Source organism: Crotalus tigris, unplaced genomic scaffold (assembly GCF_016545835.1).
Source record: "Crotalus tigris isolate CLP2741 ecotype Arizona unplaced genomic scaffold, ASM1654583v1 scf7180000017785.2122318, whole genome shotgun sequence".
In the NCBI taxonomy this organism is placed as follows: domain Eukaryota; kingdom Metazoa; phylum Chordata; class Lepidosauria; order Squamata; family Viperidae; genus Crotalus; species Crotalus tigris.
This window is the reverse complement of record NW_024096634.1, coordinates 411,741-435,337: the sequence shown is the minus strand read 5'-3', so window position 1 is coordinate 435,337 and position 23,597 is coordinate 411,741. Positions and strand designations below refer to the sequence as shown.

At 37.3% G+C, this 23,597-nt stretch overlaps 1 long non-coding RNA gene across 2 annotated transcripts in view; it reads right to left on the bottom strand.

Annotated features, from left to right (window-relative positions):
- The window catches only part of LOC120307477, a 61,352-nt gene that overhangs the window by 4,069 nt on the left and 33,686 nt on the right, over positions 1-23,597 (bottom strand). Inside the window, exon 1 of one of the 2 annotated variants that reach the window (XR_005556557.1) lies at positions 177-1,195. The exons of the other annotated variant lie outside the window; for it this stretch is intronic. This is a non-coding gene — a long non-coding RNA (uncharacterized LOC120307477). Of the gene's footprint in view, positions 1-176; positions 1,196-23,597 lie in introns of those variants that run through there. 2 annotated transcript variants of the gene reach the window in all.

Sequence of the window (23,597 nt, the reverse complement as noted above, 5' to 3'; positions counted from 1 at the left end):
TGAAAGTCAAGCACCACCGAACCCAAGCCACTGTGCATCCAAGAAAAATGCCTCTATGGCCAACATCTCCAATTCTCTGCAGCCACCAACGTCTCCCAATCACAAGCCAGGGCTCGAATCAAGTGCTACCGATGTGGTCAGATGGTCACCATGCTATTGAGTTCCCCACTCCTCACCTCAACCCAGGAGTGCACCTGTCGCTGCTGTGAAACCATGAAGAGCTCCTAGAGGGGGAAGAGAAAAAACTAACTGGGCACATCAAGGCCTGGGTGTTGAAGCCTCCCCTCCCACCGAGTTTGAAGCCAAACCCCAATTCCAGCCACAGCAGATTCTGGAATGTACGACAGTGAGGAGGAAGGTGAGGAGGACCCCATGGTGAGTCAGTCCATTCCCTCTTTTGCTATCCCCACCAGGCTGGTAGTACCCAAAACGGGAGCTCACATGAATTTGATTGGGGTGCACTCAGTGCTTAATTAACTTACCCACTGTCTCAAACTGGGCATCCGAGCCAAGCCATTGCCCCTACCTATGAGATTTGAGCAGGCTGATGGGTCCCTTATTGGAGGTACCCCTGCCACAACACCTAACCAAACCTGTGTGTTTGGAAATGGGTCAGCATTGGAAAATCATCCATTTTGTGGTGGTTCTGAAGATGACCAAAGCAGTTTTGGGGGTAGCATGGTTGGGTAAATGGCATCCTAACATCATGTGGGAGGAGGGAATGCAGAGGTTAAGACTGGGGACAGGACCCCTCCCACCTGCCACTGTTGATAAAACAAAGACACTAGCTATCAGTGAGATTCAAGGGGAGCCCCACAAGACCCTAAAGACTGTAGCCAAAAACGTGCCAGGGATTCAACTGGTCCACACAGAATACCATGATTTGGCGGAAGCATTTAGTGAGAAGGAATGTGACATCCTCCGCCCACACCAGGCTATGGATTGTGCTATTGAAATTCTGCCTGGTGCCAAGCTCCCAAAAGCAAAAATGTACTCTATGACACCCAGAGAAATGAAAGAACTGAGAAAGTACATCAATAAATACTTAGCTTGGGGTTTCAGTCAGCCTGCCATATTGCTGCTCCCATGCTCTTCAAGGACAAGAAAGATGGGTCTCTTAGAGTATGTGTAGATTTTAAATCTTTGAACACAGTCAATATGGAAAATAAGTACCCCTCCCCCTGATGAAGGACCACCTGGCTAAAGGAAAAATCTTTACCAAGCTGGACTTAAGAGAGGCTTATTACTGGATCCAGATTAAGGAGGAGGATGAGTAGAAAACTGCCTTTAATTGCCCGTTGGGGAGCTTCCAATTTAAGGTGATGCCTTTTGGACTGCAGGGGCCCCATGCTATGTTTATGTAATTGATAAATCAAGTGCTCCATGATCATTTATACAAAGAGGTTTATCTTGATAACATCCTTATTTATCTGAAACCATGGATGAACACATCAAAATGGTCCATGAGGTATTAAAGAGACTGTTGAAAGCCAAACTATATCAAAGCTGTTGAAGTGTGAATTTCACCAGATCTGCTTAGATTATCTAGGGTATCAGATTTCGAATGAGGGGGTAAAGATGGACCCTACCAAAGTTAAAGCAGTATTGAAATGGCAACCCTCATGAACCTGCAAGCAGCTTCAAAGTTTTCTGGGGTTTGCCAACTTTTATTGTCAATTTATTCCCTCTTTCACAAAGATGGCCATGCCAATCACTGATTTACTCAAAACAGGCAAAGGAGGGGGAAAATCCCGACCTTGTCAGCCATTGCAATTGTCATTAGAGTGCTAGGCAGCATTCAAAAAACTAAAGAGACTCTTTGCAGCTGAACCAGTTCTTAAACACCCTGACCCCGGACAACAATTCATCATTCAAGCTGATGCAAGCAACATGGACATGGAGGCTGTTCTCCTACAAAAAAAAGTAACTGACACCGATAGGAGGTGGGGAGTTTGGGAGAAAGAGGCTTTTGCAGTCCGTTGAGCATTGCTGACATGGCATCATTTTTTGGAAAGGGGAAAGTACCTTTTGAGGTATGGACTGATCACAAAAATTTGGAGGCTCTCAAGACCCCCTGTAAATTATCCCCCAAGCAAGTTCGGTGGGCTCAGTACTTCAACCATTTTAATTTCACTTTAAAATATTTTCCTGGGGGTAAGAACTTTTTTGGCTGTTGCCTTGTCTAGAATGCCCCAGTTCAAGAGCAACCAAGAGGAAGTAATTAACTCCATTATTCCTCCGCCGCAATCCACTCCTCAAATAACAACCAGATTGCACACACGGAGACCCCATGCTGGTCCTGACAATCACTCACTAAAGGAGTTGAAGGAGAAATTAGAGACTGATGCCTGGTTTAATAATAATAATAAAGTTGGAAGGGACCTTGGAGGTCATCTAGTCCAACCCCCTGCTCAAGCAGGAAACCCTATACCACAGGTCAGCAACCTGTGGCTCTGGAGCTGCATGTGGCTCTTTGAGCCTTCCCCTGCGGCTCCCAGCCTCCTCTGCCATTTGCAGAGAGAGACAGAGACAGAGAGAGGCACTTGCACTTCCCCCCCCTCCCTCCCTCTCTCTCTCTCTCTCTCTGTGTGTGTATGTGTGTAAAAAAAGAGAGAGGACTCACGGTGTTCTCCGAGGAGCTGAAAAGCTTACTGGGTGGGGCTCCTCCCTTTGCTGCATCTCTGCAGGAAGTAGGAAGTAGGAAGGGCAGGAGAGAGCTAGCTAGCCCAGCTATGCTGACTCAGGAATTCTGGGAGTTGAAGTCCATGAGTCATAAAAGAGCTGAGGTTGCCTACCCCTGAGCTTGTTGGAGAACAGCTTGAAGCCAGCTTGCCAGGTGAGCAGAAGATCAGAGAGAGGGAGAGCAGAAGATCAGAGAGAGGGAGAGAGAAAGAGAGGGAGAGAGAGAGAGGAAAGAGAGAGGGGGAGAGGAGAGAGAGACCCTTTTGACATCTAAAATGAAGATAACACTGCATGTATATCTTGAGTGTTTTTTTATGCACCTTGTTGGCCCAAATATGGGCCTATATCAGCTCAATCTAGAGCCATCCACAGGCAGCAGTCACTACTGCAACATCATTTGTGTTTCCTAAATTTTTGGATTGCTAACAAAGAATTAAGGGGGACTGGAATAACTATTTTGAGCTGATTAGCTCTCATCAGCCAGACATACCCTTCTGAGATTCGAACCTGGGCTGCTTGCACATTAGAGGTCAACACAGCTGCGTAATGTGCAAGCAGCCCAGGTTCGAATCTCAGAAGGGTATGTCTGGCTGATGAGAGCTATTCAGCTCGAAATAGCTATCCCAATCCCCCTTAATTCATGTTAGCAATCCAAAAATTTAGGAAACACACACACACGTGTACGTATGTATGTATGTATATCATAAAGGTAAAAATGGATATATGCAGTGTTATCTTCATTTTAGATATCAAAAGGGTTTTGCGGCTCCCAGTGTTTTGTTTTTGGTGGGAAAGGGGTTCAAGTGGCTCTTTGAGTGTTTTGGGTTGCCTACCCCTGACCTATACTATAGCTATACATTTGGTTTTTCTTGCCTAAATGTAGAACCTTACTTTTTCACCACTGAATTTCAATTTGTTAGATAATACCCAGTGTTCAAGTCTATCCAGATCCTCCTGTATCTTAAGCCTGTCTTCTGGAGTGTTGGCTATTCCTGCCAGCTTGGTGTCATCCACAAATTTGATGAGTTCCCCATCTATCCCCTCATCCAAATCATTGATGAAGAGGTTGAAGAGCATTGGTTTAAAGATAATAAATCTATATTAATCTTAAGGGGAGAGCTAGCTTTGAAGTTATACTTCCCAGATGGCCTCAGATTCCAGGTATTGCAACGGAGTCATGATGCTAAGCAAGCAGGTCACTTGGGATTTTTAAAAATATTACATCTGGAGCGGAGGCAATTCTGGTGGCCAAGAATGAAAAAGGACATTGAGAGTTATGTTAAGAGTTGTGCCACTTGTGCTACCATGAAAAGGCTTCCTGGAAAAATACCAGGATTATTGCAACAAGTTGCCAATCCCTATCAGCCATGGGAGGAGATAGCAATGGATTTTATAGTGGAATTACCTTTGAGGAATTTGCAAGCCTCGGTGTTCTGCTTTATTCATCTCTGTCTGTTGGAACCATGACACACACAGCCTGACTTTCAGACTCCTGGAAGACAATGCCTTGACCTGAGGAAGTTCAATAGCTTCTGACATTTCCAGAGATGACAAACAGGCCAGCTCTCAGCAGGGTTCAGTACAACCTGAATGGGCAGCAGGGCCTGATGCTGTAGAAACATTTTTGCAGCTTCTGAGTGTATTCCTATTGCCAAGATTACAGGAATACAGCTCATCTCTTGGCAAGGACTGGATATTTTGGACAAGGATGTGTAGGGTGGAGATGAAAGTGCCTGAGCAGCTCATTGGGCTGGTTTCATAAACAGGACTGACAAATAGATATTTCAGCTCTCTATGGGGGTGGGGAGAGATGGAAACTGATATTGCAAAATCCTTATCCTCCCTATCTAAAGCTTGGGTTTTACAAAGAATTTCATTTTATATGTGCACTTATTAACTTCTCCAGAGGTCACATCAGGCTTAGGTTAAATTGGCAAGACACTTACACAGGCTCACACAAACCTGTGACTTAACAAACAAACGAGACTCATTTTTTAAAATAGCATTGGTCTTTCTAATATTCCCATAACAATTGGAAAACTGTAATTCATGATGTACATGGGTGTTCTGTAACTGTTCTTCAAATAAGAGCTGGGGTAGATTTTAATTTCAAAATCAAATATAATTATTTTAGAGGACAATAGGGAATCTGTTTCTCCAGATGTTGCTGAATGACTGTTTCCACCATCTCTTATCATTATCCCCCGGTTACAGTACTAGAGAGAGTGAATGCTTTCAGATTCTACAATCAACTGGCACCATTCACCTTGTTTATGATAGAAAACACATTTGAAATAAATAATGGACCATAATAATTCTTAAGTACCAACATTTTCATGTGTTATTTTATAAAATATACATTTTAAATCATAATTCAGGTTTCTGTTTTGGGATGATCTTGGCCTTAGCAAGGCTTAGTTCTAAATAAGTATGATTAGAACTACATAGAGCATTGATATAACCTGATGTCTTCCAGATGAGTTGGATCACTTCCCATTATTCTGAATGTTCATATATATAAAGGCAGCAGTTCAGTCACACTGCAGCCATAATCTTGACTTAAAATGCCTTAAAAATGCCTCTGCTGACTCTAGCATGGCCAATTACTGCAGCTGCCTTGGGACGGAAGTTATGAGAGCTGAAGATCAATCCATCTGGAGAATACCAGTTTGAGTGGACTATGCAAATATTATTGCATAATATGATATAAATTTTCAAATATGAATCTGATGTGCGCAATTAATTTATCATGAAATGTTTCTTTCATAATATAACGGCATATCTACTGAAAAGAAGACAAATCCTAAGCAGCTAAAGTATTGCCTACGTGCTAGGAATGCACTAGATTCTTAACTTTAGTACCTGCTGCTATATTTCTGTTCCAGTTACTATGAATTATTTCAGCCTTCATTAATTACTTACCTGAGTCAGAAACATACATACTGTTTGTCCCATAGCTGGTATAATTAAACAAGTCTGAACAGGTAATGAATCTGTTCAACAGGTTGTATAACTAACACACATGGCACTCCAGTAACTATGAACCAGTTCTACTGTTAAGATATCACTTCTCTTATATGGCAGGATTATTATGCAATGAAAAGATAAAATGAATGAAACTGGTATATTAAATATTTTCATTTTAGATTAGGATAAGTAGAGCATAAAAATGTTACTGAATAGAAAGAAAACCTATAATTGTGGGTTATTTTTACATTTAGTATCAGCATTTGCAATGTGATTCTAATACTTTTTATTAAAGATATATGCTTTAATCTGTGTACCTGCAGATTCCTATTTCATATTTGATAATGATAGTGTTGTGTCACATATATTGCCAGCTGGCCTCAGAGAAGGGATGTCAGGTAACTTCTCCCTACCTTCTCCCAAAACATCCAAACTGCTATCTGCAACTTAGAAGCAGAAAAATAGGACAACAGGAAGGAATTGCTCTTTATAACATTAAAGAAACCAGCATTTATAATTGTGTATTTTTACCTTTCAGCTGACTTTCCTTGAATATAGGCAAAAAGTACTATAATGAAAAAATACTGACATTTTCCTAATACCAGCAGCATTTTCCTAATGATCAGCAGGCTAGTTTCATTTCATACTGGGCCACCGCCATTCCTGTCCCTGGGCCCAGTTTTCCAGGTCTGTTCTATTTTTGGCAGCAGGGAAGCCTACTTCTTTCAAACCAGGTTTTTCTCTTGAGGAGACAAAACTCCCCAAGAGCAATGTTTTCTAACCTCAGCAATTTTAAGATGTCTGGACTTCATTCCTAGATTTCCCCAACCACCAGGCTGTCTAGAGCATTCTTGGAGTTGAAGTTCACACTTCTAAAATTTGCTGTGATTGAGTAATACCTAAAATCATAACAGTCCCCTGACATGTCATTATATGATCCCTGATAGGTATTTAATTGTAATTTGAAAATATCTGAGCTGTAACCTATAGCCAGAGTAGGACAGACATTGCATTTAAGACCAATTAGCCGGTTCTGTGCCAATGGAACTTCATGCATTCATACTAAAGGACTTAATAAGATAAGCTTAATTTATATGATGAATTAATACCATTAGCCAGTCATGTGGCCAAACTACTAGAGATAACTCTGTGATGAGGACCAGTCATAAGAAGATTAAATGCACTGTACAGCAGTATGAATTGGGACCTTATAGATGACTTGGCTTCAGCGTCCAAAAGAATGCTGCCACACAAAAAGCTGCCAGTTTGAATATCTGGTTTCTTTATACTTGTGTAGTAAAGTGCTAGAATGCTTACAGATAATTTTACTCCTCTCCTCAAACAGAACAAATATGTTCCTGACTGTTAACAGGAGTGGGATTTCCACTCATGATAAGAAATAGTGAGGAACATCTATCTTCATAGCCAAAGACTCAACAAAACAAGTTGGATCAGATCAGTGGTGGGATTCAAATATGTGACCAACCACTTCTCTGTGTGAATGCCACTTCCAGAAGTCCATTCTGGGCCCAGGCAACAAAAATTTAGCTCAGGAAAAGTCCAGTGTCTTTCCCAAGCCTACCCTAACCTCCCCTATCCCACAGAATCTCTTGAGGAAACAAATGGCCAGACAACATTCAGTTTTGTTCTGTAGGGCTTTGCTCTGCAGAACAAATGTGTTTGTGTGGACAGGAAAGTTCCTGATTACGAAGGCAGGGAAAAAAGGTCAGAAGTGGGGAATGTGTACCAGGGAAGTAAAAGTGTACAGGAAAATAAACTAGAACAAAGAGAAAAATGTGGAATTAGTCACTCACTGTTTGGAGTTCTCTGCACAATGATCACACTACAGCTACTCGTGCTAATGGGACTATTTCCAAACCAACTTTATTTAGAAATGTATTAGTTTCTTTGCAATTGTTATCTGTAGCACAAAGCACAGATAGCATCAAAGTTACTAGAATTTTCTGGGCATTTGGCAAATGTCTATCTTTCCTTAGGAATCATGAAAGTCGGTGTGTGCTTCTACTTTTTAAGATTATTTTTCTTTTATGCTCCATTATGTGTTGAATGTGTTTAATCTGTAAAATGATTCATTTGCCCAAAGTCAAGGTGACAGAACGTAGAAAGTTTGGTTCATAAAATATCCAACAAATATTAGTATTTTTATTTTCCTTCCAAGAGTTGAAAGAATAATTATAAAACAGCTATATGACAAGACTTATGATGAATCACTCATGCCAAGATAAGTTAGCAAGAGGCAGCAATCAAATCCAAATACTCAATCCTAGTTTAAGACAGAGGGGACAGTTTCTCAAAATACCCAAGCAGCATGGAGATGAGTAGAAAAGAAACAGTTGTATTATTATCCAAATACTGTAAACTTAGGAGTAACTATGTTTCCTTGGTTGCAGAACAAGCATTGTCATCAGAAAATTCTGGAAAGTGGCCAGTAGTTGCTGGAAATATGTGCCAAACACTTTGCTTTATGCCTTGGCAAGTTCCTTTTCAGTCTTCAGAGATAAGAGAGACATGTTCAAACTGCACCAAAATGGAACTACGTAACCACATTTGTAAATGGAATGGAACATCTTGTTCTTTGATTCAGGCCACAAAATACTGCTACTTGGTTGACATGTAAGCATAAACTCACATTGTATGTGTTTGTATGTGCATATGTGTAGAAAGAGAGACAGACAGAGAGAAACAGACAGTCAAAAGAAGTTCTTAATCCTTAATTTCCAGAATTCTTCTAGGTCAAGGGTGTCAAACTGCCGGCCCACGACCCGGTTTCATCACACCGGAACCACACCCATCCCATTGTCGGCAATGGCAAAAAAGCTCCGATACGTTGTGTGACATCACATGACATCGTGAGTTTGACATGTCTGTTCTAGGTTAATGGGACAGAAAATATATTAACCACTACTATACAAAATAGAATATGGCTATGTATATTATTGTAAATAAAAATGCTGTAGTAATATAATAAATGCTCTGGGAACACAAGAATTGGAATAACTAGTATTAAACAAATTGATAAAAATCTACCTATAAATACATTTTTATATTGCTTGATTCTATTAAATACTGGAGATAATTCATCTTGCTTGCTTACTGAAAATGAATATTTTATGTTGTATCAGTTAGCTAAAAGGGGAAATCCAGAGGTGAATAATCTATAGGAATAATAAATGGGATAAAAATGAATATAACTGTAAGGTTTAAAAGAGAAAGGTAGAAAGAGATTGCCTGTGTAGGATCCACTTAAATACTTTAAATTAATTGATAATTTTGTTTGGAATTTTTACTGTAAATAATACATATACAGCATTTATTTTAAAGCTGTGCTTTTCATTTACTTATATTTATTTTAATGTTCCTGTTTTAAAGTATGCCATTGGGCAAATATATTAACCTAAACGAAAGAGATATTGCACATATATCATTGTGGGCCCAACTTCTGCCACTCTCTCTTGAAGTCCTGACAAGGGCTTGATTCCAATCTTACAGGAATCTCATGATTTTCCCACTTGTCAAGGGAGTTCAAGATATTTGGGCTTTATGGAGGAAGAAATTAAAATTTAATCTTGGTTTTCTTGATACATGCTTGCTTTGAAATTGATTTAATGAAAGCAGAAAAAAATTTAAAAGGGTTCTGTACAAAAGTCCTCTTGACCTCAGTTGTCATCTGCTCTTCAAACAAGAGCTGGGAGTCCAAGATCCCCTGATTGCAAACCAGTCTCAAATATGTGAGATGAAGAATTTTCAGGATCGAGTGATCCAAGTGCCTACATTGCTCAGTCTTGTCAGGATTGAAGCTGAGTTGTTTCTTGTTTCTTCTGAATTTATCCAATCAGATGGAGGTTTTGAGAGACCTCAGTGACTTTCAAATAACATCCTGGGGCGCTTGGCTGATGCTAAACCTAAAATTCCCGCCTCCAAGTCTACCCAGATTTTGGTTAGATATGCTGTTGGTTGCCTCATGCATGATTAAATCATGAATTAGGACATTTATTATAGATTGACCTGTCATTCAAAACAATCAGAGCCCTAAGCTTCTGGTCACTGACATGGGTTTAGGGAAGTGAATACTGAGGGCTGCTCCCTCCTATTCCCTCTTCTCAATCTCTTAGTTATATTGTTCATTGGCTTTTCAATTGCTTCAGTCAGCTTGCATCAATAAAGAACACAACTTAAAGAAGGAAAACAAAAAAATTCCTTCAAAAAAAAATAAAACCCATAAAAAAACATTCAGAGAGATTACTCCCAGTGCCATATTTTGTTAATTTGCAATGAATATAATATTAAATAGAATCTTAAATCCTAATATAAATTAATATGTACTTAGTTTAAATAAATAGAATTGTATGGGGAATAACATATGTACTTCACTGAGCTCCTGAAAGATAGGGAGGGGGGAATCTAAAGAAATATAGCTCATTTCCAAGAGGAAGAAATTCTACTGCATGGTGGCTATCATAAGAGGAGAATTGCATGTCCCCTTGAGTTCTTGGTATGCTGTATATACTTCCACAGGTTGGGCAGACTCCTCTTCAAGGAGGAAACAAGACACCCAAATTCTCTAAGGCATCCTGGTTCCAAACCATATAATAATTCATAGATAAATCCTTTGAACCCTTAGAAACCAATGCAGAAAGCAAGAATCATTCAACTCTGTCTCTCTTTCTCATATTCATACACTCATATAAAGACCAGACTAAAGCTTATGAAGGACTCTATTGGGTTGTGGTTTTTTTCTTGCACACAAGAGACTGCTTATATGCTACTGTGTTTGGAGTCAGTGGCTTCCAGATGCTACTGGGAGTAGACAGAGATACTGAATGATCCAGCCAACCAAATTGCTTGATAAAATTTAAAATATTTTTCTTATGAAAACTATAGTTCCAGCAGCTACTTCTAACTGAAGACATTTATTGGAATTGTTTTAAAACCAGAGATCTAGGAGGAATTTCCAATATAACTAATTCCATCCTGAGTACACAAAACATGTTTGCCAGTATCTCAAGGAAAATTTAGCATAATTGGGACTAACTTAACATGTTAGAAATAATTCCTTGACTTCTTCTCCAGTTCTCTATCAATGCTACCAGGGATTCAGGCTCTAGTGACTCCTGGCTGCACACCTAGGGAGCTAATCATTTTGCCACCATCACCCACAACTGTAATATGTACACAAGAGTCCCTTTACCTCCCAGTTTCAATCTAAGACTTGGTAATTGGATTACTTTATTTGCATCCTTGGTAAGGAACTTTGTTGTATCTTTCTGTATTTCACCTGACAATAAGAAATGAAACATTTTAGCCAGGGACATGATTGAAAACTGGGAAATGGGCCCCTTGTCAGTTAATAGTTAACAGTACATAGGAGCCGAGGACTTGGCAGCACAAGGAAACAACAGCCAATCGCCAGCTATCAACACATCATTCAGCCAATAGGAAGGCACTACATAAATACGACTCAAAGAATAGCCCAAAACACATATTCCAGTAGAAAGAAGTTTCCTGCAGATGGGCTTCAGTACGAGTCTGAAAGCTCGGAAATGTATACCTCTGATCCTGGTGACTGACCCAGATTCAATCTTGTAATATTATCTTGGGACATGTATATTTGCCTTCATTCATGAAACACTTTATTTTTATACTTTAAATCATTACGTTTATAAATCCAGGTATCTATTATTACACTGTAGCATTTTAAGCAGGGATTTATTTATTTATTTATTTAACTGTTTTTAGTTATTTAACTCTTTTAAATTATTTATTAAACTAAACTAAACTAAACTAAACTAAACTAAACTAACTGTTTAGTTAGTTGTTTAACTGTTTTAAATTAGTAGAAATGAATTATGGACTCTCTTAACAGAAATAAAAAACAGAATGACAGAATTGGAAGGGACCTTGGAGGTCTTCTAGTGCAACCCCTGCTCGGGTAGAAAACCCTATACCATTTCAGACAAATGGTTGTCCAATCTCTTCTTTAAAAACCCCAGTGCACCCACAACTTGACACTTTTAACTTTATACAAGATAAAATATGAAGATTTTTTAAAAAATATTCAACAGTTCTGTATAAATGTTATATAGTATATTTGAGTATTATAACAGTAAACTTTGTAACAAATACTATTAAGCTATTTGTTAATAGACTGAGATTATCATCTCTATCCTGCATGCTTCTTTAAGTGACAGTCTAGTGCAAACATACCTGGATTTCTTTATGATAATCAGAACTTGCATATTTTATATATTTTATCTGAGTGTCAAATTCTTAAAACCAAAATTTATTTAAACAGGGTTTTTTATTGAAAAAGGAATTTTTATTTAAAGCAAATAAAAATGTTTTTTTCTGTTGCATTGGATTTGGCCAAAGCCTAAATCATGAAACAGGCTGGATTATTTCCTTTATCATTTCCATGAAAATGTATTCATTTTTAATGTTTCTCCTACTATAAAATGGATCTTTTTTCTGGAAAAATAGGTAATTATCTAACTATCTAATCTAATTATTTTTAATTAAATGTCCAATCAAACCATACCCTTTTGGAATCACAGAGCTGCAACTCAATTCCAATCATGACTGATTTACATATTCAACAGTTACTACCAATAGCTTTACTATTAAATACACAAGAATACAAAAGCAGGAACAATGTAACCAAGTAACTCAGCCAGTTATGTTCTATTTAATGTGTGAAAAGAACTTTGAAGACCACTATATGCTCTTTTTAGTTTATGCTATTCTAAGTATAGTAACAATGCCTCATTCACAATAGGGCAGTGGTTCTCAACCTGTGGGTCGGGACCCCATTTGCGGTCAAACGACCATTTCACGGGGGTCGCCAAACAACGCAGTCCGCCATTTTTTCCCCTTTTCCTTAGCTGTGCTACTCCCTTTTATTTCTATTGGCTGCCTGGGGATCATACTACTTCCATACTACTTCCACAAATTTCAAACAATAGACTCTCTTGAATAGAGTCTAATTCTATTGGCTTTCAAAAGCCAATAGGAATTGTCCAGGCTGTCTCTGCCCTACTGAGCCCGCCAAAAGCCTCATTCTGCAAACGGTGCTGCAAGTTGTCTGCAGTGAAGGCGAGCTGTCTGGAAGCTTCCACCCCTCCCTGCTGAGCAACTACTAAAAATGTAAGTTAAAGAGGGCCAGGGGTGGGAGGTGGGAGGCTGGCGGGCACAGGGAGGGTTGCTGGTGTGCATGGGGCCTGGCAGGTGCCTTACCTCCCTTGGGCTGGGCCAGCTGGTGGCCCAGCCAGTGGTCGGCCTGCTCCGTCTCTGCCGCTTGCCAGCTACGCCTTGGCCGGTGCAGGGGGCGGCACCACACATGCGTGGCGCTCCCGGGCAGGGAAAGTCCTCAACTTATAACCGGTTGGGTAGTCCTCGACTTACGACCGATTGGGTAGTCCTCGACTTACGACCGGTTGGGGTCGTAGCATTAAAAAGGTTGAGAACCACTCCAATAGGGGAAAGATCTGCTTTCCAGGCAACTGATCTCAGTCTCATTGCAATGGAAGAGGAAAAAGAGGAAAAGTAGTGATGGAGGACCAATCTACTGAAATCTGTGTTGGGTGAATTACTCATATCAGGTCACATTCTCGCACATTTCTATATTGGAAACAAATTCACATTTAGCATAGTGAATTCCATACATGTTCATTTTAGCCCATTTTATGGATTCACAATTTTACCAGAGGAGGAGTTGAGGTAACAGGGCCTTTTCTTCACATACAATATACAGCAAGGATAGATTACCCTTTGCTGCCTGGGGAACATACTACTTCCATACTACTTCCACAAATTTCAAACAAATTTAACTGCCAGAAATAATCCAAACATAGAATCAGAGTAATGTAGTAATATACAGTCACACTTTGATTTTTCCCTTAGGAAAAATGTTTAATGTTCATAGATTAAAGGATAAATATTTGCAAAATGGGCTGTAAAAAATCTCAGTCAAGTCTACCAGTTGGGATCCAGAATAAAATCTAAGTTATATAATAAAAGCACCAATGCACTGCAATTGGTGGCAGACAAGTACAAGGTACAGGTATCTTTTATCTGACTACTATTTTTATAAGCATTGATGATAGTTCATTAATTATATTTGATGCAAACTATGGCAGTTCTTCTGAAATTATGTTAGGTAAACTATAGAAATATTGAGAATCCTCTAATCATTATGGTTTCTATTTTTGTCTAGTTCAAATGTATCCTGGTGATGATTAGCTTTAAAATGTCTATTCTTTTGAGTGGCTGATTGAAGTGATTCTTAAATTTCTAGGACTCTTGTCCCTCTTAAATTCTGGAGATTGAGTTTAGAAGTTTCCTGTTGAGAAAACATAATAGGAATATATTTTATATTTTAAGGAAAGGACTTTTTAAAAGTACATCCACCTTTTCCATAATTTGCACTATATTGAGCTAAACTTGGTTTTATTTCTTCTCATTTTCCAGTATGAATTTTCATTCCCAAGTATTCTATCTGATAAGTCACAGTAAATTATTTAGGTACCTGGTGTCAGCTTCTACAAATCATGGTTGCTTTAGAATGAAATTAATATTAATAATTAGTAAGTAAGTGTACCTATATAAGTCATAATATTTGGGCACTCCAAAAATATTTGTGCTAACATACTAGGAGCACACATACTAGGCAGGAAAAAGCTATGTACATGTATCGCATTGTCCTCAACTAATACTGTTATTCTGTTTATTTGGTGAATTAGTATAATTTTAAAATCATTATTGCATATTAACTTAAAATACCAGGATATATCAAAGCATTTTTTAAAGTGCTATCAAATCCAAAAAGCTTGGAACTGCTGATTAATAAACAGACAGAGCAACATTCCTTACACGAATCTAGACAAAATGGGTACTTTCCGTACTTTATAGAACAAAGAACTAATTAAACAGATTAAGCACTCAGTATTCAGTGCAAATGATCTTTTAAAAATTTACTTCCTCTAACTAGAACAGACCCTCCATAGAGCATAAATTATTTTGCATATTTCAAAGGCTGTAATTAAAATGCCAGAACCATATGGAACATATGGCTTAGACAGCAACAATTAGGTGGTTAGTGTGAAATGTATTTGTCTTTCTAACGCAGCAGCTATATTATCTGAAAAAAATTGGTTCTGAACCAAATTAATAAAATCAAATTTTCAATGAAGATGGATATTTCACTCGTGGGTATTTATATTTGTAACATTCTATTATCTTTTCTGTGGAAAAGAAAAAGATGCTCTCTCTATTCATACATTAATGATTTTCAATTTTTTTTAAATGGATGAAAATCTAGGTCTCTCTGCATTTTCTTCCTCTAAGAGGAAAATCCAAACTATCAGAAGTGTAATAGAATTACAGTACAAACAATTACTTCACATAAACACTTCTTTATGTTGCTATTGTGTTCCATCAGATCACAATGTAAAGTTTCATATGCTTTCTTTCTTTTCTTTGCATTTCCATAGCTTCTATTGTACTTTTACCATAAGGAATACAGGGTTAGCATATTTGGACTGCAGAGATGCATGGCCTCAGACAGAAGTTGCAGTATTATAGAGTTACAGTGTTCATAAAACTATATAATGGTTGTCATGATTTCTACATCCCAGATATGATATAAAATGAAATTTTAAACTTTAGTTTACTAAATGGCAGTTCTGAAGGGTTAGCTGATCTGGGCTGCAAATACCCAGATGACCTAAAAATGGTAGCAAACAGATAACCAAGACTCTCTCTCTTTCCATCTAATGGTCATCCAGATTTTTCCAGTTCAGAGCTGGTAGCTTTATCTTCTTAATGCAAACTGAGAAAAGAGAGAAAAGGAGAAAGAGAGAGAAAGACCCCTATGATAAATGCACTGGCTACATATGAAAAATAAATTGCAGAAGCCCTGGTGGCACAGTGGTTATAATGTGGTATTGCAGGCAAACTCCACCCATAGGCTGGAGTTCGATTCTGATAGGGCTCAAGTTTGAATCAGCCTTCTACCTTTCCAAGGTCAGTAAAGTGAGGACCCAAAATTGCTGGGGACAATATGAAAAGATGACCAAGGAAGCTGGGAATTGTCATCATGGTATATGTCAATTGAAGCGAGAGGGAGAGGGAGAGGGAGAGGGAGAGGGAGAGGGAGAGAGAGAGAGAGAGAGAGAGAGAGAGAGAGAGAGAGAGAGAAAGTAAGCAGGGTAAGCATAATGGGAAGGGTTCCCAGGATTTCATTGGATATGTAGAGGAATGGGCCTATCACTTTTTCTATTAGATGTTATCTACTCAATTTCAAGCAGAATTTCCTAAATCTTTATTTAAATTCTTGTAATTTAAAAAAGGCAATTGTCAATCCCAGAAGATAGACCAGACCAGAAAATCAACTCCACAATAAAATAAAACAACTTTTATAGAAATTGGTTATAATAACAGAATCTTACAAATTGAATTGTGCTACACCTCATCTTCCTTCTTATAGTTCTGTGAATTAGGGAGGCATCTGCCTGAGCTGCCTTCAGATGCCGCCTTCTATACTTAAAAAAGGCTTCAGCTCTCATGCCTTGCTAATAGTTCCTACTTAATGATGCTCAATGTCATCATTCTTTCTCACTGTAGATGACTGATGCTTTTGTTGATTATATGGAAGAGACCAGAGTATATTAAATCCCACATTCTCCTGTAAGGACATCCAAAAAAGGAATAGAGGCATATTTACCTCACATTCTCTTTGACCTGAATTCCCATTCTCTGCAATTTTTGTAGTGGCTCCTGATCTCATTGTGTGCCTGTAGGACCTTGCACAAATTATTTGGCAATATACTTTTCCTGCTACAGCAATTGTACCAGAATATGCATGTGTGATCTCTGCAGACATCCTGCCCTGCCAGTGTACGCAGACTCTGTCTAGACTATTTTTTTCCTGAATGTTGTGCAAAGACCACAGAGAACCCTTTTATGTAGGGATGCCTGGGGAGACACTGAAAGATTAGGTATGAAAGATTAGGTGAAAGATTAGGTATGTTATTAGGTATGTTATGTAAACATCTTTGTCTGTCTACAAGTTTTGATTCAAAGGACTTGGAACATGTCATGAGTTCATAGGCTGCTACCATATGTGAGCAGAATATAATTCTTACCAGTACCAATATATAATTTGTGAATTATAGTGGTATTTTTATGGACACAATAGGTACATCTGCTATTTCAAGACTCCTCTTTTTGAATTTTCTTTGGTATTTTTCTCACCCTGGCTTGCAGATGTGATGACTATTGTACTGACTTAACTAACAGCAGCCTATTGCTCCACAAGTCTCATGTGAGAAGAGTGCTTTTTTGACTGGACCCTCTCCTATTAGCCATGTGCATTCAGTATTTTGTCATTCCTAAACACTTTAACAACAGTACTTGTAGAGACAGTACAGGTAGTCCATGTGTAGGAGGTATAAATAAGTCATATGTTCCTCCTATCTATTGGCATAGTAACTGTGCTTGCATGTGGTTGCATTCATAAAATGACACAAACTCCATGACTGATTCACAGAGAAAGATATTATAAATCTTGACAAGACAGAGAGGGAGGGAGGGAGGGAGGGAGGAAGGGAGGGAAAGAGAGAGAGAGAGAGAAAGAGAAAAGAGAGAGAGAGAGAGAGAGAGAGAGAGAGCAACATCTGCCTCTCTCTCTCTCTCTCTCTCTCTCTCTCTCTCTCCCTCCCTCCCTCCCTCCCTCTCTGTCTTGTCAAGATTTATAATATCTTTTAGAAAACCCTGTCTATTTTTAAACAGTCCACCATCCTTCCAGGCAATCCAACTTCCTTTAAATATGATCTGAACAAACTTACACTGCACTTTCCCAGTTCATGAATTAACAGCAAATACTTGGTAAGGGATAATGATATGTGTGTGTAATTCCTTTGTCCAATGTCAATATTACTATTATGTCAAAGTTGAAAAGAAGCAATCCAATTTGCTAAGGAAACACAAAAATAGTATCTAAGGTAAAGCTATGGTTTATTACAAAGGTTTAAGTCACATAATCTCAGGCTGCATCTCAATCAAACTTACTTGGAATCAAACTCAGTTAAACTCTTATACAACACCAGGTTGCATACAGAGAGGATAAAACCTGAAGGTTACTTAATTTAGTAATCTTTTACTGTAAAATAATGCTGATAGCTGAAAATAAATGAAATAAAGCACAGTGCTGCTAGCTACACAATAAATGGAAGTGAAGGTGGTTTGAATGTACTGTATGATTAAATTGTAAATGCAACAGTAATTTTAAATTAAATTTAAAGGGATTGGATTATTTTTCTGTGGAGCAACACTTGGCATTTATGTCCTTAAATAAACACTGAGGATTAATCTAAATCCCTCTTCAGATAGAAGGAAAGCTTCCGTGTATCTAGCAATGTTTGCTAAAGACTGGCTTATAAAGCTATTATGTATAATATCTAATAAATGAATGTTTATGTATATGCATTAAATTGGCAGTTACTTGTAGCTTCTTTGCTTTGATACCGAATGTGATAGCTTTATCAATTGTTCAAAATCATAGCAGAATACCTAGCCAGCAGAGATGCAACTGTAAATTTTAAAATATTAAAATAATAGTAATATACTTGTTTTGGAACAACATGCATATCAGTGCTGCTTAGGGAGATAGTGACTGCTTCACCCATGCTGATATATATAGTTGGTGGAACATTATTTGAAATCAACTTACTTGACTATTATAGAATGGAACAGAATGGAACAAATCAGAATAATATTCAAAATTTGTGGATATACTTACAGGCTTTAATTACTGGTTACAAAAGATATATTCTTATGATTGCTTTTTTGTCTAGTCCTAAGTATGTTTATTTGACACTGCCCAGTTGGGTTAAATCTCCAAGTAAGCAGATTTAAGACTGATTATAGTACAATACCTCTCAAATATTGAAATATTTATAATAAAAACCATAAAAGACAAAATTCTGCCATATATTGGGCATAGTAGAGTAGTTGACTGAGTAACAAGAAATACCATTTCCCCCCTACTCTGCCGACACCCTGCCCTTGTATAATTAGAGTTTAATGGTTGGTTTAAACTTATTTATGTTTTAATGTACATGGATAGGTAGACTTTTATTATTGTAAGCCACTCAGAGCTACCTTATGGTAAGATGGGTGGCCAATAAATTTTATAAACAAACAAACAAACAGTAAATTAGAATTAGTAACAGGAATTGAGTCCTGAAAATGTTGGGACAAACAAAAAACCCCAAACAAATCAATCCAGTATTGTCATTCAAGACACAAATGATCACACTCAAATTATCCTACTTTGGATTGATTAATAAAGACCTATCTCTCAAGACAGCTCTAAGGTGGAAGAAAAGAGAAAATGACCAGCAAAAAGATAGATGGACTCAATTACAGCAATGACTGCATCACTAAAAGACCTAAATTAGGATTTATAGTACAAAGGAGGTATGGTGAAGATGTCTCTGCAAAAGCTGTGCTGACAACTATGGCATACAAAAGAATTAGTAAGTAGAGTAATTCCTTGGAATCTCTCTGGAGAAAGGGAGAACAAAAGATTACTTATATGTGCTCCAGATTGATGTTCCTCATAAAGGGACTGCAGGGCAGTAATCTTCTGCAGATTTGGGTGCCAGGAGGCAAAGGGATTAGATATCTGACGCATAACCATGCTGGAGCCTTCTAAAATACAATAAGCATCACTTTCTAATCATTTTTGGAAATTGTCTATTAACCATCTTATAGGTATTAGAGATCTTTGGAATAACACATTTGAAAACTCACTTGCTGAGTTTATCTTCAACTTTAAAGAAAAGAAGAATTATAAGCTTAAAAGTGTAAAAAATTGAAATAAACAGCAAAAAACTAAACAAGAGTTTGATTTCAGAAAATTATAAACAGATTACAAACAATTATAATTAAATTATTGTGGAAAACAGACTTATTTTGGCCACCTTGACTATTGTAAATCATAACAAACATAAGTTACTCTATGATTTTTGAACCTGGTTAGTAGAGAGGTCTAAAGATTCTAAGTAAAAAGAAGAAAAATATAAGTCTTTTCTTGATATCAATTAATACTGGAAGTTACAAAATGTCGCAAAATGTTATAATTTTGAAAACAGTAAAGGAAATCTTTGAAAAATGGAGTCAGAAATTAGGGCCTACAATATCAACACCTGTCTGCTTCTATGGATAGGCTATGTCCAAAACTTGTTACTAAAGCAATGACAAAGATGGACAAATTTTATCTGATAAGATAGAAAAAGTACCAGAAAGAGAAAGATTTGGAAAAGGAATGTTTACTGAATATATAAAAGAAACTGACTGAGGTTTTAAAAAGAAAAAAGGAAAACACAATTGATAATCCAGGAGAATGACCCGGAAACAGTTTTCTTTTGGATCTACAAAAGAGGCTCATAATGTCTTGAAGAAATCTATGCAATGAGATGAAGAAGATTTGAAGAGAAATACTATTGAAGTAAATCAAAACTGAAAGAATTAATTATTTGTGGGATTATGTCTTAATATTGTATATATTCCAATACATAAAAATTATAGAAGGAAGAAGAAAGTCTGAAGGGATACAGAAAACTGGTTGATGTTGAAACACTATAGTACCTCAAAATATAATCTATAATGTTACAGTGTAGGCATTTATCTGAAAGTATGTCTCTTTGAATATAACGCAATAGATACATAGGAAAAAGACATTGGATGCTATAAAATTTCACCTGAATTTAAAAGCAGTCCAAATGAATTTGTTGTGCTATCATACTTCTAGGATTTATTAATTCTTCAAGAAAAAATTATTCCATATTGTGGAGCATGCATAATTCATTTTCTAGGTGAGTCAAAGTCCATATTATAGGGGCAACTTCAATTTGTATTAGTTTTAATGTTCAGATGCTAATATTTTCAATTCATTTTATTCTAAGCAGTGTCCAAAATGTGTTCTAAAACAATATAGATATATTCTATATATTATATTCCATTGGCATCAAAACTACCTGTTTACTACTGTACTTCCTTGTAATTCCTGTAAATCAGGAATGCTGGATTAATTGCTGAAAGAATTTCTCATGAGAGAAATTGCTTCCTTAGTATCAGTTTCATTCAGGATCTGCCCTGAACAAATTCAAAAGAAACATCCTGATGGAAAGGTGCCCACAAAGTGTCAATTTTCACAATTACTCATTTAAGACATTAAAGTTTCTGGATCACAGGAAACAATTTGTGTTTTTCTCTTTCCATTCTAGAATGGCACATGAGAGGGCTGATTTTCTTACACAGTTACTCTTTTTGTAGCACTTGGGAGCCTCCATTTCCAAGGCATCAGTTGAACTCAGCTATATTAAATAAACCCAAATTGTGCAGTAGAAAAGAATCTGAGGAAAAGAGCTCCCAATTTTGTATATGCAATCTTTTGCAATTAGAGTCATGCCAAAGAACTTTGGGGACCAAAGGTATTCACATCATAATAAATGTTATTATCTGAAACTAACATTACAAATTAACAGATTATAACATAACAAATTATTAATCAACTAGTATATTAATTATTGCAGGGAAGCATTTTAATACAGAGGACTATATGTTCTCATTGTGAACTGAAGCTAAAGAGTCAACTATAAAGTATCAGCTTTATAATACATTATTTCAATCTTGCTAATAATAGTTTTTTATTGTTACAAACCTAACTGCTAGCCATTAGCCCTGCAAATTAATATTCTGAAAGAAGGTATATTCTTGAAATAACTATAATTACCAACAGGTTTATCCATATGAAAGATTACTAAATCTTCCATTGGATTTCTCCTCTAATACTTTGTTTATTTAAAGCTTCCAAGCACCAGAATAACTTACATTTTAAAAGAATAAAAATAATAAAACTTTCCTCTAATATTTAGTTTGGGAGCTCAATGCAACCCCCCCCCCCAACTTTTCACATTTGCTAACTGAAAGATTTGATAGGGAGCTGATATTTTTCAGGGTTTAATAGGTCCTCTTTCAAATCACAATGATCTTTGCTTATCCTAATTAAAACCTTTTGAATAGATATATAGTTAGGCCTCAACTTACAACAGTTCATTTAGTTAAAGTTACAACAGCACTCAAAAAGTGACTTATGACGAGTTTTCACACTTACATCCATTGCAGTATCCCCATGGTCACCAAAATTCACTCCATTCTACAGCTTCTGAAATGTTTTTGATGTATGGCAGGGTGTGCCATGTGGTTGGTTTTGTACCTTGTTTCTTCTTCTTGGGGAGAGAAAGGAAGAAACAAGGTACAAGGCCAGCCACATGGCACAGCCTGCCATATATTTAAAATGTGGAAGCTGTAGAATGCAGCTTCTGAGATCTGCAAGTGGGCATCACACTCTGCTCAGAGGCTACCATAGGAGAACAAATTATGAATTGTAAAGATCACTTGGAAGTGAGAAATACTCCCCATGTAATCTACAGAATCCCCTGCATGGATTGCTCCTATGACTATGTAGGACAGACAGGTAGGAAGCTAATCACCAGATTGCAAAAACACAGGCGAGCGGTCAGACCAGGAGACCCGAAGTCGTTGGTAGTCTCACACTGCAATGAACAAGGACACACATTCAATTTTGCAGCTACTAAGATTGTTGGACAAGCAAGCACAAAAACAGCCAGGGAAGTACTTGAAGCCTGGGAAACAGGCCCCTTGTCAATCAACAGAAGTGCTGATTTACCACCAGCCTATTAAGTACTTTGAAGATAAGATCAGGGCAACACAAGCAAATAACAGCCAACAACTTAAAAGCCAGCCATCAACCCATCCCAATCAACATCTAAAAAGCCACATACAACAGGCACTATAAATGCCACACAGAGAACAGCACATACTCTGCTAGAGAGAAGTTCCCTGAAGATGGGCTCCAGCACGAGCCCGAAAGCTCGGAAGACAAAACCCTCTGGTCCTGGTGACCGACATGGATCAGATCCTGCAACATTATCCTGCTCTGTTGCAACAGGTTCTATACTTCTCTTTGTTTCAGCAAAGCTGAAAAGAAAGGAATTTGCCAGTTTAAAACCCCTGTCAGAAAACTTTTTTAAAAATTACTATTTTTCTTTCCTACATAGTTTTTTCCCCCTCCTAGGCTTGTTTTTAATGTCTACTTTTCCAGCCACCTGAGATAAGAAGTTTTCATCCCTGCTCCCAGGTAGCCCATTTTTTAAAAAGTAAATCCTTAGAGAGAAAACTAGATATTGAAGAAAAGAAAAATAACATATTTTTCATATCTCATGTTTTAAATCACCAGTCTTCTCTATGCTAAACAAAGAGAATAATCAAGTTTAAAAAAATCATATAAATGTACTAGAAATATAATGTATTAGGCAAGTATATACAGAATTGTAACCATAATGACATATCATATTATATTTTTTTTCCTGTTATAGTTCTCTCACTTTTTATTAGAGGACTTTATGTGTTCTTTATTTCGTATAGCCATCACTATTAACCTTGTATTTTGTCTTTATTTCTGTTTTGTTATTAATAAAAAATAAAATATAAATTTTAAAAATTGCTTTGAAGGTGAATTGGGGATAATAGAGGGCAATGCCATATTTCTGCCCTCTGAAATAGTTGCCTACCTATTCAGTCAGTGAGATAATGGGGGGGGGGAATAAAGTCATTCTTTTCTATTAAAGAGTGTGATGAGTTCTGACAATTGTTGCTTTTCTAAAATCCAGATCCCAATAGAAAAATGAATATTTATATATGGTGATATAATCAACAATGTAGTAAATGTAGCAAATGCACAAATTTCACAGTGAAAGAGGAGTAAAATAATTGCCAGAATACAGTTGAGTGTAATGCTACAATTTTTCATTAAATTATGTAAGGAGGCTAACTTACATTAAACC